At 37.9% G+C, this 18,331-nt stretch overlaps 1 protein-coding gene and 1 long non-coding RNA gene across 2 annotated transcripts in view; both read right to left on the reverse strand.

The window, feature by feature from the left end:
* The window catches only part of LOC116316844 (H-2 class II histocompatibility antigen, E-S beta chain-like), a 169,739-nt gene that overhangs the window by 54,372 nt on the left and 97,036 nt on the right, over positions 1-18,331 (reverse strand). The gene's annotated exons all lie outside the window — the stretch shown is intronic.
* Positions 14,127-17,478, reverse strand: LOC120438035. The gene is made up of 3 exons (XR_005611611.1): positions 16,136-17,478; positions 15,429-15,455; positions 14,127-14,726 (listed from the first exon to the last, which is right to left on the reverse strand). It is a non-coding gene; the product is annotated as an uncharacterized LOC120438035 (long non-coding RNA).

Below are 18,331 nucleotides of genomic sequence, written 5' to 3' on the forward strand. Positions count from 1 at the left end.
TAACTTAGCAGAAGTAGTGTAACCTAGCAGAAAATTAATAACTTGGCAGAAATATTACAACTTACCAGAACTGCTATAATTTTGCAGAAATGTAATAATAAGGCAAAACTGTCAACAGATAACAGCTAAAAACGCTGAATTAACCTCAAAGTTACTCATTTAACTGTGAAAAATTACCAGAAACATTAGAAAAGGAAAAAAAAAAAAACAGCCAGCAGATGAACTGATGTGGAGCAAAACCAAGGTAAAATTGCAGTTTACACAGCTGGTGAAATGTAAAAATGGCAACCAAAAACAAACAAACAAACAAACAAACAACAAAAAACAACAAAAAAACAGTTAGGTAATAAATGCACAAGATGTTGCAGTCAGAGATAAATACACCCAAAAATAATGTTAGTGAAATGCCAAAGAGTGGCAGAAAGTTTAGAAAGTAGAAAACCAGTAGTAGAACATTTAAATATTTTTAGAAACATGTGATACAAAATATTTACTCAGTTGTTTCCAATAATGGCATACAGAAATAAAAATCCCATTTGGGACAAACAGAAAAATATTAATAGAAAATGCAAATCAAATGAATCGAACATCTATACAAACAATTGAAGCATCTGTTGGAATTGTGAACATATTCTTGTTTTCCATGTTTATGTTTATGGCCCTAAGATGCGCAGACACATGATAGGCTATTAACTGCAAAAATATACACATATATAAACAGCAAGTGAGAGACAAAAATATATCCACTGATTTGCTGGAGTTTTGTGTAAATACCATTTATCAAGGGTAAACAACATGTTCCAATGCCACATTAAAATTTTTAATAAGCTTCATTTTTTCAATTAGTTTACAGTTTCCTGATTTGATGATAAATATGGTACCAATCTACAAAATACTGTCGAAATGAAGTCCACATTGTGATATATTTCAGGTGTGGAGAGTCACACAGCTGAACAATCGATGTGCATATTTCAAGAAACAGGGATCAAATAAAGAACATTGTTGTGGAATAAATTACAGTGAAAAATAATCACTGCCTTGCGTAAGAGAGTGACTTATGATGAGGTATTAATTGGGTTAACTTTACCTCTAAAACTTTTCACATAGTGCTGTTACCAGGGTGAAATCCATCATAAAGTAACTGTAAACAGAGAACCATTAGCATGAATGTTATGGTTCTACTCTGATCAAAACTCAAGTCAGCTGTGTGACCTGATATAAAATGATAAAGAGGAACACATATAAATGGATGTGACCTTTATGAACTTTTCAAAATGACTTTATATGTCTGACCCATTATCTACATATATATTAGAGCAGATGTGGAAAACCACTGTTAGACCTACTCTATACTAATGTAGTTACTGACACCCCATACTAAGGCAGGATTCATACAAACACACATTATTTATTCTCTTAAACATTTTCTTTTTTCACATTTTGAGATTGTGTAATTTCTATAAAGAATGCGTGTAATGGTTCAATAGATATAGTTATTTAAATGTCCATAATAAGCACATGATCATTTTTGTACATCCTACAATTCAAGATTTAGAGCTGTGTGTTTGTATGAATTCAGCTTGCTATACTTATAGACTTAGATATATTAATCCACTATTTACCCAAACAAGTTAAATTGTTTGGGTAAATAGATTGGGTTTGTCCTACAAAATAATTATTCAACAATAAAAAAAACAACACAAAAAACAATATATCTGCACATTAATCCAGAGTTCAGTTTCATATATCTGATATTGTTTGTTAAATCTGGTGACACAAAAACAGTCTAAAATTCATTGCTAGTGTGACATGTGGTCCTTTTTGCCTTTGACCAATGATATGCTGGTTACTTGAACCAGTTTAGTATTTCCTGTCTCAGAGGAATGTTAACCATAAATCAAACTGAACCAAACCATAAAACAAAACTGAAAAAAATATGTTAATTGCAAAGATGTTTTTGCTTAGTAAAAGAATTGAAATTACATTGAAACTGTCACCTTAAAGCCTTACTGTAAATATAATCACAGATGTTTTCCACATAGTTAACAAAGTTCCACCACATCCGATTACTGCATATAAATCTAAAAGAAAACAAAAACAAATAAAATGTAATTGGCACAAGGGAAGACTTTTGATTTAATAACTAAGCTTAAAATAAGTGTTACCTTTGAATATTTGTGGGAAAAATTTGATGCTACCCCAAGAATACAAAGCCACACTGGAAACGATGACAGGCTTGCAGCCCTCTGTCTTCCTGGAGTGAGGTGCCTGATTAGTAGCAGTGAGTTGACAGAAGTCGGTGTCTCTAAGAGTGGTCAAACACTGATACTCTGTCCACTTGTGTAGAGTCTAAGAAGCTGGAATGCAGGCACACAGGACGAGCTTGTTCTAAAAAAAATATAGAAAAAGGAACATTTTATTTGTGTGAAGGCCTAAAAACTACAAATAAGTTATACAATGAACAATATTGAAATACCTCATAGGTGCTGCAGGCCACATAACCAGAATCCAGAGCAATCTCACACTCACATGATGGTGAGGAAAGACATGAGCTCTGCAATGAGGTTTGAATGTCTCAGTTGGGACACTGAAGAACTCAGAAGACAGCAATACCTGCACAGAGAGACAGAGTAGAAAAAGCATAGATTTGTAATCCATAATGTCAATTCAAACTCATAAAGTGTCAACAAGTTTAATCATTTGAGTATGGAATTTTTTATGCAATGGATTTTATGGATTTAAATTAATTAATTGAATTAAAAGCACTGACATTTTTTATCAAAGATAAAGAATCATACCTCTCTCTGTGCTGAGGATCACTGAGCATCTCTGACAGGAAATACAGTTTCCTCGGTATGAGTCATCATTGATGGTTTCAGAGGTGTGTAGTAGGGGTGCAACGGATCAAAAATTTCACGGTTCGGATCGGATCACGGTTTTTAAGTCACGGATCGGATCAATTTTCGGATCAGCAAAAATAGAAAAAAAAAGACAAAAATTCTACTCGCCATTTATTTATTTAAGTATTTTTTGCCTATTAAAAAACATTCAACTGAAGACTCATTCCACGCACTTATATAAAAACAAATTAAGGTGCAATATGGACATTATGGACCATGCTGGGCAGCCTCTGCATCCTCTGCACACGGCCATAAACAACCAGAGGAGTCTGTTCAGTGACAGGTTGCTTCTCCCAAAGTCAAGGACCAGCAGACTTAAAAAGTCCTTTGTCCCACAAACTGTTTAACTCCTTGCTGGAGGGGAAACGGGGACAGAGGAGGGGGGAACAAGTAGCTGTAGTGCCTTTTCACTGTGCAATAGTTTTTGTTAATATCCAACGGTGTAATAGACTCACAATACTTGAAATGTGCCGTTCCCTTGTATTCTTATTCCTATTTATTCTATTTATCCCTTTTGTATTCTCTGTATTTATAAATGTGTATATATGGTATATTTCTGCACACATTCTGCAACTTCTGTCGGTGCTGTGCTACTGGAAACTGAATTTCAGTTTGAACCCACCCGAGGGATAAATAAAGTTTCATCTAATCTAATGTAATCTATAGGGCAGTGCAGGGCTTTGTATCTACCTCTCCGCTGTGACATAACGAGCGGTCACGTGGCTTTCCGTTGCCCTGGAGCTCCACCCATTTGTAGTTAGAGCAACAGAAGATGCCTGGGACAGTTCAGCCATAACTTTAAACTTCTCCTGCTCATACATGCTTGGAACGATCTTGTCACTGAAGTGGACGCGCAACGAGATATCATAGCGTGGCGCAAGCACGTTCATCACAGTTTAAACCCCTTGTTTTGCACAACGGAGTACGGCCTCCCGTCTGCAGCTAAACACCCCATTAGCTTTAGTAATAGCTTTAGCCCGGTCGGACTGGGCAGCAAAGGGCTGCTTAAAGTGCGCAAAAACTCCTCTGCTCGCTACTTGGACCGCTAGCGCTGACCATAACTACCGCTTGACAGACCCACCGCGCACCATACGCATACTTTTTTTTTCTTTTTCGAATCTTCGGATCACGTGCGTACCGAACCGTGGAGAGGGATCGGTTCGGATTTCGGATCAACCGTGATCCGTTGCACCCCTAGTGTGTAGTGTGGCAGCATGGTGATGGTCTCCAGATTAGGCAGGAGGTCAGGTGATGGGTGTGTCATCTTCTCCATTGAAGACACACTGGTATGGCAGTTATTAAAACAGCAGTCTCTGTAGTTATCTGTGCAGTCCAGCACTGATGGATCAGGTTTGGCTTAGCAGTTCATGAAGATGGTGTTAAGATGTTGATGTTTCAGTTGAGGATGGTGAAGTTTGAAGGTTTTGCCACAAAGGAGACAGGACTGTGTGTGCTCAGTCTGAAAGAATATATCTACAAAACATAAAGTGCTTTTAACACCACCCACCCTCCCCACCCACCCAGCTCAGCCCCCAAGTGTCTATGTAATGCTGGTATGGGGTGTCAGTTACTAAATCTAATTAGTGCATCAGAAAGCGTGGGCTACACCAAAAGCCCCCGCTTTCTGATGTCTTTGTTTATTAGCAGCTTTTTCCAGCTGCTCAGAAAATTCTGACTTGGCCTTTATCCACCCAAACCCAAACCCACCCGGATAAAGGCCAAGTCAGAAAATGGATGCAGAAACTTTACATTTACTTCTAAATCAGTTTTTATACATATTCTGTAAGCTGTGAAAATATTTTTCTCTACATAATGTATCATTACAGACATCTCTGGTAGCCTAAAGATAGTTTAAAACTTTTACAAAATTTTTACCTGTAAAACATGATAAGCAAAACCTCATTCATCCCAAAAACATTTGATTCTACAAAATGTACTATAATCAAGAAAATATAATTGTCTGTATTTATTCATGTGACCCATAATAAATACCTGCATTTATCTGGGATTTGTTTATTTACTATTTCATATTTGAAAGCCCTTTGAGGGTAAGATCTCGTTTGTTGAGATACATATGTCACAGTAAAAAAAGTATCAAAAAAGGAGATGACAATTAACATCCATGACAAAATGCATTTAAAATAGTAGATTTAGTCATTTAAAACATGAGAATAAAAAATAAATGATGTCCGTTTAATACTTTTTGCAGCATATTTCAGATCTGAGGTGCATGATAAAAGAAGGCAGATCTCCCTGCTCTGCATGAAGTACAGCCATGATTTGGTGAAATGATTACTAACATTGCAATGAAAAAGGTTTGATAAATTGAAGGATGGTCTTCTTACAGACAGAGCAGGGAAGCCAATTTTTGGGAAGCCTTCCATTATCAACAAAAAATCCTACAAACAATAAACTCTGTAAAAAACATGATCTGTAATTGTTTAAAAACTCACCAGACGACTTCATGATTGGCTGAGAAATAAAAATGAAGTCAAGCAGGGTGTTCTTGTCTGTAATGGCAGAAGTGATCAGTTGTGTATACCCTCTCGACTGAAACAGCTCCAGATTCAGTTTTCTTCCACTGTAAACTTTACATGTGCGTGTAAATCAGTGTTCATACATATTCTGTTGCCTGTAAAAATGTTTTTCTCCTGTGAATATATTATTATAGAAATCTTTGGTAGCCTAAAGATACTTGAAAACTTTTGACGTTTGTTTACCTGCAAAAAAAGATCTACTATAATCAAAAAAACATGATTGTCTGTATGTATTCATATAGCCCAGAATAAAGACCTGCATATATCAGGGATTTTTATTTACTATTTAACATTTGGAAAGCAGTTTGTGGGAAAGCTTATTTTTAACAGTGTTGAGATACATATGTCACAGTAAAGTCAAGTTAAAACAAAAATAGATGACATTTAAAAATCATGAAATTTAAAATTATTAGAATTGGTCATTTAAAAATAGATATAACAATTTACAATAAATGATGTCAGTTTAATACTTTGTTGCAGCATATTCCACATCTGAGCTGCATGAAAATAGAAGGCGATCTTCCCTGCTCTGTATTAAGTTTAGCCATGATTTGACTACAATGTGCTGACCATTCCAAGAAGCAAGGGTTAATAAAAATCAAGGTAGCTTTTGTACAATGGTCTTCTTGTAGACAGAGCAGGGAAGCCAATTTTTTGGAAGCCTTCCATTATCAACACAAAATCTTTTTTATATCCCACACACAGTAAACTCTATAACAAACATGATCTGTATGTGTTTGAAAACTCACCAGACGACTTCATGATTGGCTGGAGGACAGGACACAAAACACAGGGTTGTGGTAACTGTAATATGTTCTCAGGACACCTGAATGGACAGTTTGCTGTGGCTGAGAAATAAAAATGAGGTCAAGCAGGGTGTTCTTGTCTGTAGTGGCAGAAGTGATCAGCTGTGAATACCCTCTCGACTGAAACTGCTCCAGAATCTGTTTTCTTCCACTCTGTAACTGGTTCTCATTAAAATCTCCACACACAATTATTGGGTGACAGTCCATTATTTCTAGTGAATCTAAAAGACTTACCAGGTTTTGCATGAATGGTGTCAAACTGTAGTCAGGAGGTCTGTACACAACAGCAATGAGCGCAGGGAATGGAGCCTGAACCTTCAACACTAAGAACTCAAGATCAGTGACATTATGCAGATACTGTTTTACCTGAACCTGAAAATGATTCCTCAAATACACAACAACTCCACCACCACTTCTGCTGGCCATGTGAGGAAAGTTTGAGTAGGACACATGTCTGTTGCGTTTGAACATGGTGTAGCCGTCCAAACGAAGACTGTCTGCAACAAAGGAGCCTTGGAGGTGAGACTCTGTGAGACACAAAACATCTGCTAAACACATTTCATGATGACTCTTGATGTCACTGATGTGAGATGGCAAACCCTCCGTATTGTGATGGATCAGTGTAAGAGTGTCAGGTCTGCTGGCTGTTTCTCTGACCTGAAGAAGAGGCATCATTTCCTCAACACTGGCTTGTCTCATGGTTTGGAGCGCTGCAGTTACCTCGGGATTGGCATAAATCTTTTTCTCATCCAAGTCCTGCAAATAGAGTCCACTGAGAGACGTCACCCTGCTGAGAGCAACATAAGCCATACCTGGTTCAAAAATGTTCTTCATTGAAACTACAGCTGTCTGTGTTGTAAGACCCTGAGTTTTGTGAATTGTGCAGGCGAATGCTAGCTTTAAAGGAAACTGTCTGCGTACCGCTCCTTTAAACTTCAGATTCTCCTCTGCTCTCTCAATGTAAACCAGATCATCAGATGCTGCATTAGCACTGCGGGTGTTTCTTACAGACTGCCGGTTGTCCATTCTGAGCCCCAGTTTAATTATTTGTCCATCATTTTCAGATCTCACCACCTTTATCAGTATACCAAAAGCACCATTGACCAAACCATTTAGTGTGTCCAAGTTTCTGGTCAGCATCACTCGAGCTCCTTCTGCAACGTTCAGAGTGTCGGGTAAATCATTTCGCCCACCTGTAAATGGTTTGTCTCTTCGTGCCATTCTGCCTGTACGTTTATCCTTCTGGAAATCGTCTGCAGTGATGATTATAATGTTTGAATGAAGCTTCTTCAGGGTATCTGTGTTATGGGATTCCACATTCTTGTTGGTGGCATAAATGTGTAAGACCTCGATTGGACATTCTTCTGGTGCAGTCACAGCCTGTGACAACAAATCTCTGTCGCACTGAGAAAGCTCATCTGTCTTTTCTTTGATTCTAATCCTATTCAACATCTCTGCAAAGGCAACATCATCTTTCTGACGCATGATCTCGGTTAGAGTGATCATCTGAAAATGTTCCTGCCATAGGTCAATCTGTTCTGGATCGTAAACGCAGAGAGGTTTAGACTGTCGCACTGGTGGCAGCTGGTAAAAATCTCCAACAGCTAAAACTGACATTCCACCAAAAGGTCTCTGAGTGCCTTTGATTTGTTTCAGTCTTGCATCCACATAGGCAAAAAGGGGTTTTGAAACCATTGAAATCTCATCAATAACAATAATTTCAGCATTTATAAGCTCAGATCTGACTTCATCCAGTTGATTACCAAGTCCTTGAATGGGTGGATTCAGACTCCTGGGTAGTTTCAGTAGGGAATGTAACGTAGAGCCATTGATAGAAAAAGCTGCTGTACCGGTAAATGACGTCAGTAAAACAGTTGGATTTGATATGTCAGCTTCTTCTGCATTAGCAGGCAGTCTGCTCAGGATCTTTGATGCTTCAGAGTGAATACATTTAATCAGATGTGACTTTCCAGTTCCTGCACCACCGTTGATATAGAAGAAAAATGGATCTGGGTTCAAACCACAAACTCGCTGAATACACCAGTCTCTTATAGCATAGAACACGCAGGCCTGCTTCTGGTTCAGATTCTGATACATTACATGTACCACAGCTGGATCGACTGCAGGTTGTTCTCTGATGGCTCTGATCTCTGTTACAGCATCAGACTGACGACTGTAGTCGGGGACATTCTCCTGTTCGTTCTCATCATCAGAATGTCTCTCAGGAAGATTCTCATCACATTGCAACCTCACAACTTCAGATTCAGGAGCAAGATTACACCACTCATCAATAACAACATCCCTATTTTGTTCAAACTCTTCCAGTGCACTCTCAATATCCTCAGAGTTCTTCTCATACTTGTCTTTATTTCTCTTCACAACCCTTTTCACAGACTCACTGTGGTCTGAACATGGAAGTCGTACACAACCTGAGTTGTAGAAGGACTGATAGGTTTGGAACCCTTGTGGTTTCAGTTCCTGCTCTGATCTGTGTGGAAGGTAAAGTCTCAACAGTCGTCCATAATATTGCTCAGGATCTTTTTCCTGTGAACAGTGGTAATACCTGATTATAGCTGGTTTATCATTCTTTCGCCTTTGTACAAATCCAAGCTGGTTTAGAAGAGGAAGCACATCTTTTCCTTCATTTGGACCACTCACCAACCGGCACAAGGCAGCAAAATCAGCCAGTGACATTTCCTCATATTCTGGTGTCTCAGGTCTGCATTTGTATTTATCAGTCAAACTTGTCATCCAAATATTACAACTGTCGTGTGTTGTGGTTTCCAGGTAGCTCATTGGACGACTCATTTTTACCGGGTTATCATCTGTTGATACAAATACAACACTGCGGGAACATTTTTTCATTTTTATGCCACAGACACGAGTCACACACTCCTGTGCACTGATTTCTCTCTTTTTTGAGTAAGCCTGCATCACAGCTCTCATTTCATCACATTCATTGACCGTGTTCTTATCAGAGTTATCAATAACTGTCTTCAGGTATTCAGAGAGGCCAGATTCTTTCTTCGTTATATATTTACAGAGGTATTCTACACATGAATAGGCATTCAAAATGAACGAGACATCTAAATTAGAGTTCCAGGCTTCAAGCAGGTGTGGGTTGTAATTATTGATCCAACAGTCCTTTGGGTCACGTTTCAGAATCAGCGCCGTTTTCTTGTTTATGTCTTGGAGGCATTGTTCATACTCATTCATTGTTAAGTTGCATCGTGACAGAATCTGCTCTATGGTGAGAGAAGCAGCTTCAGGTTCCTTCAGCAGGTTCAACAAAGGTCTGAGTTTGGCTTTTGCAGCTTCAGTGTCTGAATCCTCATCCTGTCTCACAATCATTGTTCTTGTGGCTGGCGGTTTTGGAAACCCAAATCTACAACCAGAGTTCACACTCTTAAAGCATGTCTTTGTGTGGTTTTTACTGTGCTTTTGTAGTTCAGTGACTTTTTTGTGCAGTTCAGGTTGTTTTTCTGGATCAGGGAGTTGAGCTGAGATGTATCTGTCCACAAAGTCACAGACAGTTTGGTCATCATCCACATCTACTTCTACCTTTTCTCGAATCCACAGCAACATGTGTATATGCGGACTACCTCTGTGCTGGAACTCAACTCTGTAAAAGTAATCAATGATTTCACCAAGGGGCTGTGCAGGAGAAAAAAGCAAATCTCTGAACAAAGCCTCAACACGCTTATCAAACATTCGCATCGTGGTTACTGGATTTGATCTTAGAATTTCACACTTTTCTGACCAGTCCAGGGCTTCAAAATCAACCTCTTCACCTTGCTGTCTCTTTATTGCTTGAATCACTTCAGGCCATCTCATCTCAGCAGCAGAGAAAGTGACAAAGAACTGAGGTGTTCCTATTTGACGAAGCATACTGAATAGATCTTTGGTAGTTTTCTGCCAGTAAGCTGGAGTTCCTCTGAGTGGCTGCATAAATCTGATTGCATCTTTATTTCTTACCAGCTTCTCTACTTCTGTCTTACTTTGTAACATTCCTGATGTGATTTTGCGTCCATCTTTGGTCATAGTTTTACCTTTCCTTAGCTGTATTGTCATGCTGGAATTAGCCAGGTGTATTTCAGTTACAAACTGTGAGAAAAATAATAGTAATTTGTATCTTTAGCAAATCTTGCATCAATGTTGAAAAGCCTTGACTTGAAGTAAGCACTTGGTGTGAGTTTAAGACGTCTCTTTTCATCCAGTGTATTCTGACCAGTAGGAAACTGCACAGGAAATGCCATGGCTTCCAAATGAGGAGTTCTGAAAAAACTAACAGGATTGTTTCTTTCTGCAGGCGCCACACAATATGTGTTATCAGTGAAACAGAGAATCTCTTCTGAAATGTCTACAGGCTGCAGACAACTTTCTAGAGCAAAACCTCCATTGTTCAAATCACTTTCTGGTTCCTCTGGATTTTGTTCTTCTGGTTGTTCATCGCAGGATACCATATCAATATCTTGTTCACTTTCAGACTCCGTTTCACACAAAAGGGCATCTTTTTCATAGTTGTCAATTTCCATTAGATCTGCTTCATTAAAATCATCACTTGCCATGCTGGCTTCATCACTGCTGTCATCATCAGGTAATGTTGGATCACAAAGCAATGCATCATCTCTGATAACAATATCTGTGTACTGTGGATGAATCTGTTTCAGTTTACGCAGGGCTTGGATCAGTTTAGACCAGGTGACAGTCTGGAACAGCTGATGGCCTTTGTAGCACAGTCGTCTTTTCAGCTTGATCCTCATTATCTGTGATTGGCTTCTGAGCCGAGGTAAAGAGTCAACTGTTTGTTGGACCTCAGATGGTACACACACCACATTACCACGTATGAGTCTTTGTCTGCCCTTTGGAAGTGGAATAATCTTAGCAAATGGTATGCATTTGGCAATCAGATGTCTCTCCAGAATGTTGAGATCACACAGTTCAGCTGGAATATCCTGCAGTTCTAAACTGTTGATAGCAGCAAGCCTTGGCATGCGTCCACTTTTGAGGGAACTGTGACACGTGTGACAGATATACTCCTTTTTTCTCTCAACAGGAAAGTTGCAGTGGTCATTACATGCTTCATCACACACATGAACAAATTTACCAGTTAGACACTGCTGAGCTACAGTTTGGTGTTTTGAGTAATTTGCTCTTTTGCAGATTTTCACCTGATTAGGAAAAGAAGCTTTTAGACAAACAGTACAAACATAAGATGGTGCTGATTTAATGTTTGATCTGAAACGAGATATGGCCTCATTCATTAAAGAGTTATCTGGATGACACTGTAAACTTTCAGCTGGTCGATGCATCTGGCGATATTTTCTTTTTATGTTCATTGCACATCTGATATTATGCATCTGTCTAAAAGAAAAACCGTTCCAATATTTGACTCTCATTCGTTCTCTCATATTGTCCTTGTGTTGCTGCTGAAATTGTTTCTCTTCTCCATAACGTTTAGTGACGTAAGATCGTTTTTTCTGTTTAAATGCTTCACTTTCTTTATAAAGATTATATACATATGACCTCATGTAAGCTTTGTGTTTCTCTCTGAATTCAATACAAGTTCTGTATGTTTTTCTCATACATTCCTTCTGCTTTTCTCTGAATACAGGATTGCCTTTATACATCCTTATGATACGTTCTCTTTTTCTGTCTCTAATTTGAGCACTTTCTCTATAGGTTATTCTCAAATGTTCTCTCTGTTTCTCTCTATATGTAGCATTTAGTCTATACAAATTACTTTTGTACACACTCTTCTTCTGCCTGTGATCAGGATCATTAGACTTTCTACTGGAATTTTTTTTCTTTGCCTTAAAGGTTTCATCAAAAGCGTACATCTGCCGTTCTTTCTTTTTCTGATTTTCTTTTCTTTGTGGTAGTTTCTGTTGGGCCAATAATCTTCTCCTCATTTTTCTCCTTTCCTGTTTATTACATTTCAAAAGTTTATGTGAGAGTTCCTGTGTTGTCTTAGTTGAACAGGAGGCAGTGTTGAAATCATTCTGAGGAACAGAACGTGATGTTGCTTGAGTTTTTCTCACAGAAGTTGCAGATGTTTCTTTTTCTAAATGATGGTTCATGTCAGCAGCAGCTGTCTCATTTGAATAATCCACTCTGGATGACATCACTTCACTGGTTAAAGTGTCAGTCACAGTTTTCCGTGTCTGCTCAGTGGATGTTTGGGAGTTTAATTCATGAACAGATACATTTTCAGCTGGTGCTGAAACACTTGTTTGGGGTATTCTGTATTCGGTGGTTTCATTAGCATCTCTTTGATCAGCAACATTTGCACTCTGAAACTCAATGGGCTGAAGCTCATAAGTGCAGGTTGGTGTGATGCTAAACATTCGGTACAAGCATTTGATCCTGTCAATCATGTCGTTAAGACGTGTGAATTTTAACATAACTGCAGTTCCACCACTTACAGCTAGCGACAATGGCATTCCTGTAGACTTACGTGGGTGAGGGTCAAAATATGCGTATTCACCTGAAGTCAGCCTGCAAACTGCGATGACTGTACTTGCCATGACTAGCAAAGCATAGCGAACGTCTGAAACCAAACACTGTAGTCCCTGTTCAAGGCTCAGAAGGTGATCTGTACTATCAAATGTGCCGTAACGACCACACTGAGACATGTCCACTTGATACTCATGTGTGCGGCTGGTGACCACTGTGGGAAGCTCATCGGAGGCTAGAAACCCACTGTTCACAAACCTCTTTCTGGCATCTGAATACACGGCATGGCCTTTGTCCAACACACGGTTTAGATCTGCTCTGGTAATGAATTCATCCTCGTGTAAGAATGACAGGAAAACCAAACTGTTAGCCATGCATTGCTTATTCCTGTACTTCCCATACTTAGCAGCAGCCTGGCTTCGGGACGCACAGATGCTACTCACTCGTGGATGACTTTCATTGTTTGTAACCTGTACATAAGACGGTCCTGGAGCTTCTCCATCATGCTGCATTTGCACAGTTACCTGGGGTTCAGCCTGGATTACCTGCTGTACTTTAGTATTTGGCACACACACTGAGTGAACACCTGTCGTTACAACATCTGCACAAGTGACTGCGGCTGTCTGAACACTGCTCTGCACTTCAGGACTGGGAATAGTTGTAACAGACACCTTTACCTTCTCATCGCTCTGAGAAACATTTACCTGTTCCTTCTGCTTTTGCCATCTAAGCTTCTGGGACTGCGACCTTTGACCTTTTCTCGGCATTTTATTGAAGTTAAAACTGAAGCTTATACGTATTTATACAAAGATATAAACAGAACTCAACCTGGAAACAGTGAAGAACTAATAACTCTTCAAGTTAGTATTAAATCTGAAAAAATGTCAATATAAATATAAAAATGTTCCAATGTTTTTATCAATATGTAAATAGATGTAAAAGGTTGACTTTAATCTAAACTCAATATAAAAGATATTCAGTTCTTTGAAAACACTTGGCTCAGTTTTATTGTAGCTTTTTCCAAAACAGAATATTTTTACTTCTTATATTTTAACCAGACTTGTTAATGAGTAGATCTTAGCTTCTGTAAAGGGATATACAGAATAAATCACAATAATCAACAGGCTATAATAAAACTCTTAGTTTTTAAGTGTAAATCTTCGTGTAAATCTTTCAGATATCTAAAATGTAAAGCAAATATAAAAAGCTGTGGTGATCAGATGACAGGCGATGAGGATTCTTCAGCTGGATGTTCTGCAGCAGTCAGGAAACAGGAAGTCTGGGTCCTCAGGGCAGCTTCTCGATGACAATTGTGTCTGAACACTTAGACTGAGTAACAGAAATGGGTTTGTCCCTAAATAATAATAGTATAACCCTACTATAGTCAAATGTTACAGTCAATGAAACAGACTAGCAAAATGTATTTGAAGTTATCTAATTTAATATTTTTGCGAATACAGCAGTCTGAATGTCGTATAAAATAACAAGTTTATCTTATTACAAAAAACCTTAAAGAAGGTGTAAATTTTATATAATGTATCAAAGTAATTGCACCTCTAAGCCAAACTATCAGTGTTTATTCCAACGTGTTCCAAGTAAAAATTAAAATTACTAATCTACAGCTGTGTAAATAGTTTCTACTGTACTGTAATTCTACTATTGTAATTTCAACTTTCTACTTGTAATTTCCAGCAAAAAGACTGGATGTGAGAGAGTTTAACGATAGGAAAGAAGGAGCAGTGAGAGCAGAGACCTGTCAGAATTCTGTAACAGATAGATGAAGTACTGGTAACTTCAATTTCCCAAAAATGGGGCCATGTCAAAACTTGATTATTCCAGTCAAAACTTGATTCCAGTCAAAATTGGATTCCAGTAAAAAACGTGATTTTTGATAACTTAGATAGAGCTTGTGGGATAGAGTGAAGCAAGATAGAACGGCTTGTCAAAATAGATAGAGTGGGTAGAGTGATAGGACAGACTGAATGGCTTGTTAATGATAGAGGGAGAGAGCTTCTGCAGCAGGTCACCTGTAAGACACAAACAGACTGGAATTAGACATATTTCCAATAAAGCTGGCTTTACTGTATTTTTCGGACAATAAAAATCCTTTCATTTTCTCAAAAATAGACTGAGCGCCTTATGTATTTATTCTGGCTGTGCTTACTGACTTATTGATTAACTGACCAAACTGAACACCAGTCCTTTCTCACATTTGCCTAAAACATCTTGATGATCACCAAGAGCTGTGCTGACTCACTGCACTAAACTGAGTCTCCTACAGTGAGAGATGAATTTCAGAAAAACACCAGCATTTAAGTCAAACATGATGCTGTTAGTGTGATGGTCCAGAGTTCCTTTACTACTTCAGGACCTGCATCATCTGCTCCTGAGCTTCAGTTTAATCACACTTAGGATTCACAGCAGGAAATTGATCTGAAGCAAACAAGCAAGTCCAACTCTGAATAGAATTAAACTCTTGGTGTAGACTAATCAGAGTCTGAACTTTAATGAACATGATTTGACATTAGGCCAGGTTGTTCTGGTTTGCTTTTCTGTGCTTCATAAATAAAATCATCACCATCAAACTGTATTTTTTTTAAAATATTTATCCAGGCTATCCTCGTTAGATGATTTGAAACATTTAAATGTGACAAAAAGCATAAACAAAATAACTCTGCAAGGAAGAAAGACTTTTCCCAGCACTGGACCTCAGACAAACCTTTACTTACCAGATTTGAGACGATCAGATCAGCAGTCTAAAGAAAGGAAACAATACATCAGATCACTGTGTAATGACTGTTGAGCCTCTTCACACACAATCCAATTTACTGTGACATGAAATAACTAAATGACTTAAAATTTCTTAAAATATTACAATAAAAAGTCCTTCCATTGTACCTGTTGCTCGGAATATTTATGTGTTTTGCAGTATGTCTCTTTTTAGCAACATTTAGATTTAATTTTAAAACACTGGCTTTAATATACATACTCACACTTTAGATTTTCTTACTTTTTATTATTGCTTAAGGGTAAAACTATCATTTGTAGTCAAAATACTTCTAGTGTTTTGACTTCATGCTAATTCATAAGTGGAAGATGGGAGACACTACAAATCGATAGCTGTGTTGCTCTTAACTGTTTAAGTTACCACCTATACTGACTCACCCAAAGCACTTTTATAGTATGGTTTGCTACATAATCCTTATGTGGATTATGTAGCATAAGGAGAAATTGAACAAGTGTATGCAAACATCTCTGACATTTAGCTATATTTGGACTTGATAAGCCATCAAAAATTAAAATCAGACATAAATGGGCTATTAAAGTTTAGGGACAGTCAGAGGTCCTGTGTGGGGGCTTTGCTGCTACAGGTTATAAATCCTGACTGTGTTTTGGCCATGTAAAATACTAAACATTACCATCACTGTCTACTTACCAAAAAAGGCAAAACCAAAGATCTGTTCACTCTGTAGCAAAAGACAAAGAACAAAAATACAGAATGAGACAACTCAAATCAGCATCAGAGTCAATACTGCATCACTCTCTAGTCAAATATATTCAGGAAAATTGTTTTGATTACCACAGCTGGAATACATGTAACAGCTCCTCTCTGTTTTCTTTTTTTCTCTACATCCTAATAAAGATCGACCTCTTCATGAAGGTAATATGTGGTTTGATCCATTTGCAATAAACCACACAAGTTTCTTAGTCATGTAATGCTCTACAATTTAGGTTCGATTACATACCAGAGTAGATATCATAACCAATGATTTGCTACACCTAGAAATGCACACTTTATCAAATGGTGACAATTTAAAAGGAGGCACCAATCACAAATGATAGCTTGTATGTAATGTTTGTAGCCTTTAACATTTGAGGTGGCCTGCATTCAAATTCTATTAACACAATAAAAACAAACAGTCTGAAAATTAAAATTCAGTAGGACAAGAACTTGAAAGTACACAGAATTTTACTCAGTATGAGTTTTGGTAAAAATGAAAAATTTGGTGCCACATGGTTCTTGCACAGCAGTTTATATATATTTCAGTCACATTTGGGGCATGTTTGATACACAGCAATAAGCACTGAATTAAATCTATGACAAACTTATGATAGCTGATATTAGGGCCTAATTATAAAAATGCAGTATAATGATAATTTCTTTGTAGATAATTTAATAATAAAAACCAGAAATGAGTCCTGAATGTGAGCTGTTGAATGTAAGGACTTTGCTGGAGATTCCCACATTTATTTAAAAAACAGCAACAACAACTACTAACAAACATGACTTTCACATACAGTTCATGTTTTGCAAATGTGGGCAGGATTATTTCCAAAAACACAGCCTTGATTTTATCTGACCTCTAACAAATTTGTTAGTTTTATGTTTTCATCCCATTTGTATTTTCCAAGTCATCATCACAAATGACAAAAAGCAGTTTTTAGACCGGGATTTAATTTATGAAGAGAAACAAGCTTTTGAAATCTTCAATGCCCTACATCAGGGGTCTCAAACTCCAGTCATCGATGGCTGGTGTCCCGTAAATTTAACACGTGTCCCTCTTGCAGCACACCTGAATAACATTAATAGGTAATTAGAAAGACTATACACTTAACTGCATGCTGAGGTGGCAATTCAACCATTTGCTTAATGTTACAGCAACTCAAGAGTGAATGAACATGATGAAATAAAAGTATTTTAGAAGTACATTTTTCCAAACATATTTCTCAAATTTAATTGAGTAGGTAGGGTTAGGGGATGTCACCTCAGCATGCAGTCAAATTCTATACTCTTGCTAATGACCTACAAATTTTATTCAGGTGTGTTGTAACATGGACACATGGAAAAGCTTCAGAACACAGCCCTTTGAGGACTGCAGTTTGAGACCCCTGCCCTATGTGAAAAAACAATTTTCCCTAAACAGCTACTCATGCCTGTCAAGATATGTTTACAAACACACTTCTAAGGAGGTTGTAGACAAAAAGGCAAAAACATTAACTGGCCAAACTGAACACCAATCATTTCTCACATTTGCCTAAAAACATCTTGATGATCACCAAGAGCTGTGCTGACTCACTGCACTAAACTGAGTCTCCTACAGTGTGAGACGAATTTCAGAAAAACACCAGCATTAAAGTCAAACATGATGCTGTTAGTGTGATGGCCCAGAATTCCTTTACTACTTCAGGACCTGCATCAAGCCATCAGCTCCTGAGCTTCAGTTTAATCACACTTGGGATTCACAGCAGGAAATTGATGAGATGATCCAAAACACACAAGGAACTCTGAACGAAACAAAACTCTTGGTTCAGACTAATCAGATTCTGGACTTCAATGAAACTGGAACTATACATGACTTGAAAACCTTATATTGGACCTGAATTAAACAAAATCTGAAAGTAGAGTTGTCCAAAATCCCCCTAGTAATGCAAATCAGTCATTAATAGTTACTGTAAATGCTTGATGGTACTTGTTGCTATTAGAGCTATTAGACTGGGTATTAGACAGCAACATGTTTTTACATTAGACCAGGTTGTTGTGGTTTGATTTTCTGTGCTTTATAAACAGAATCATCACTGTGAAACTGCTTTTTTTAATTTATATATTTATCCAGGTTATCCTTGTTAGATT

The sequence above is a fragment of the Oreochromis aureus genome, linkage group 3 (assembly GCF_013358895.1).
Source record: "Oreochromis aureus strain Israel breed Guangdong linkage group 3, ZZ_aureus, whole genome shotgun sequence".
Classification (NCBI taxonomy): domain Eukaryota; kingdom Metazoa; phylum Chordata; class Actinopteri; order Cichliformes; family Cichlidae; genus Oreochromis; species Oreochromis aureus.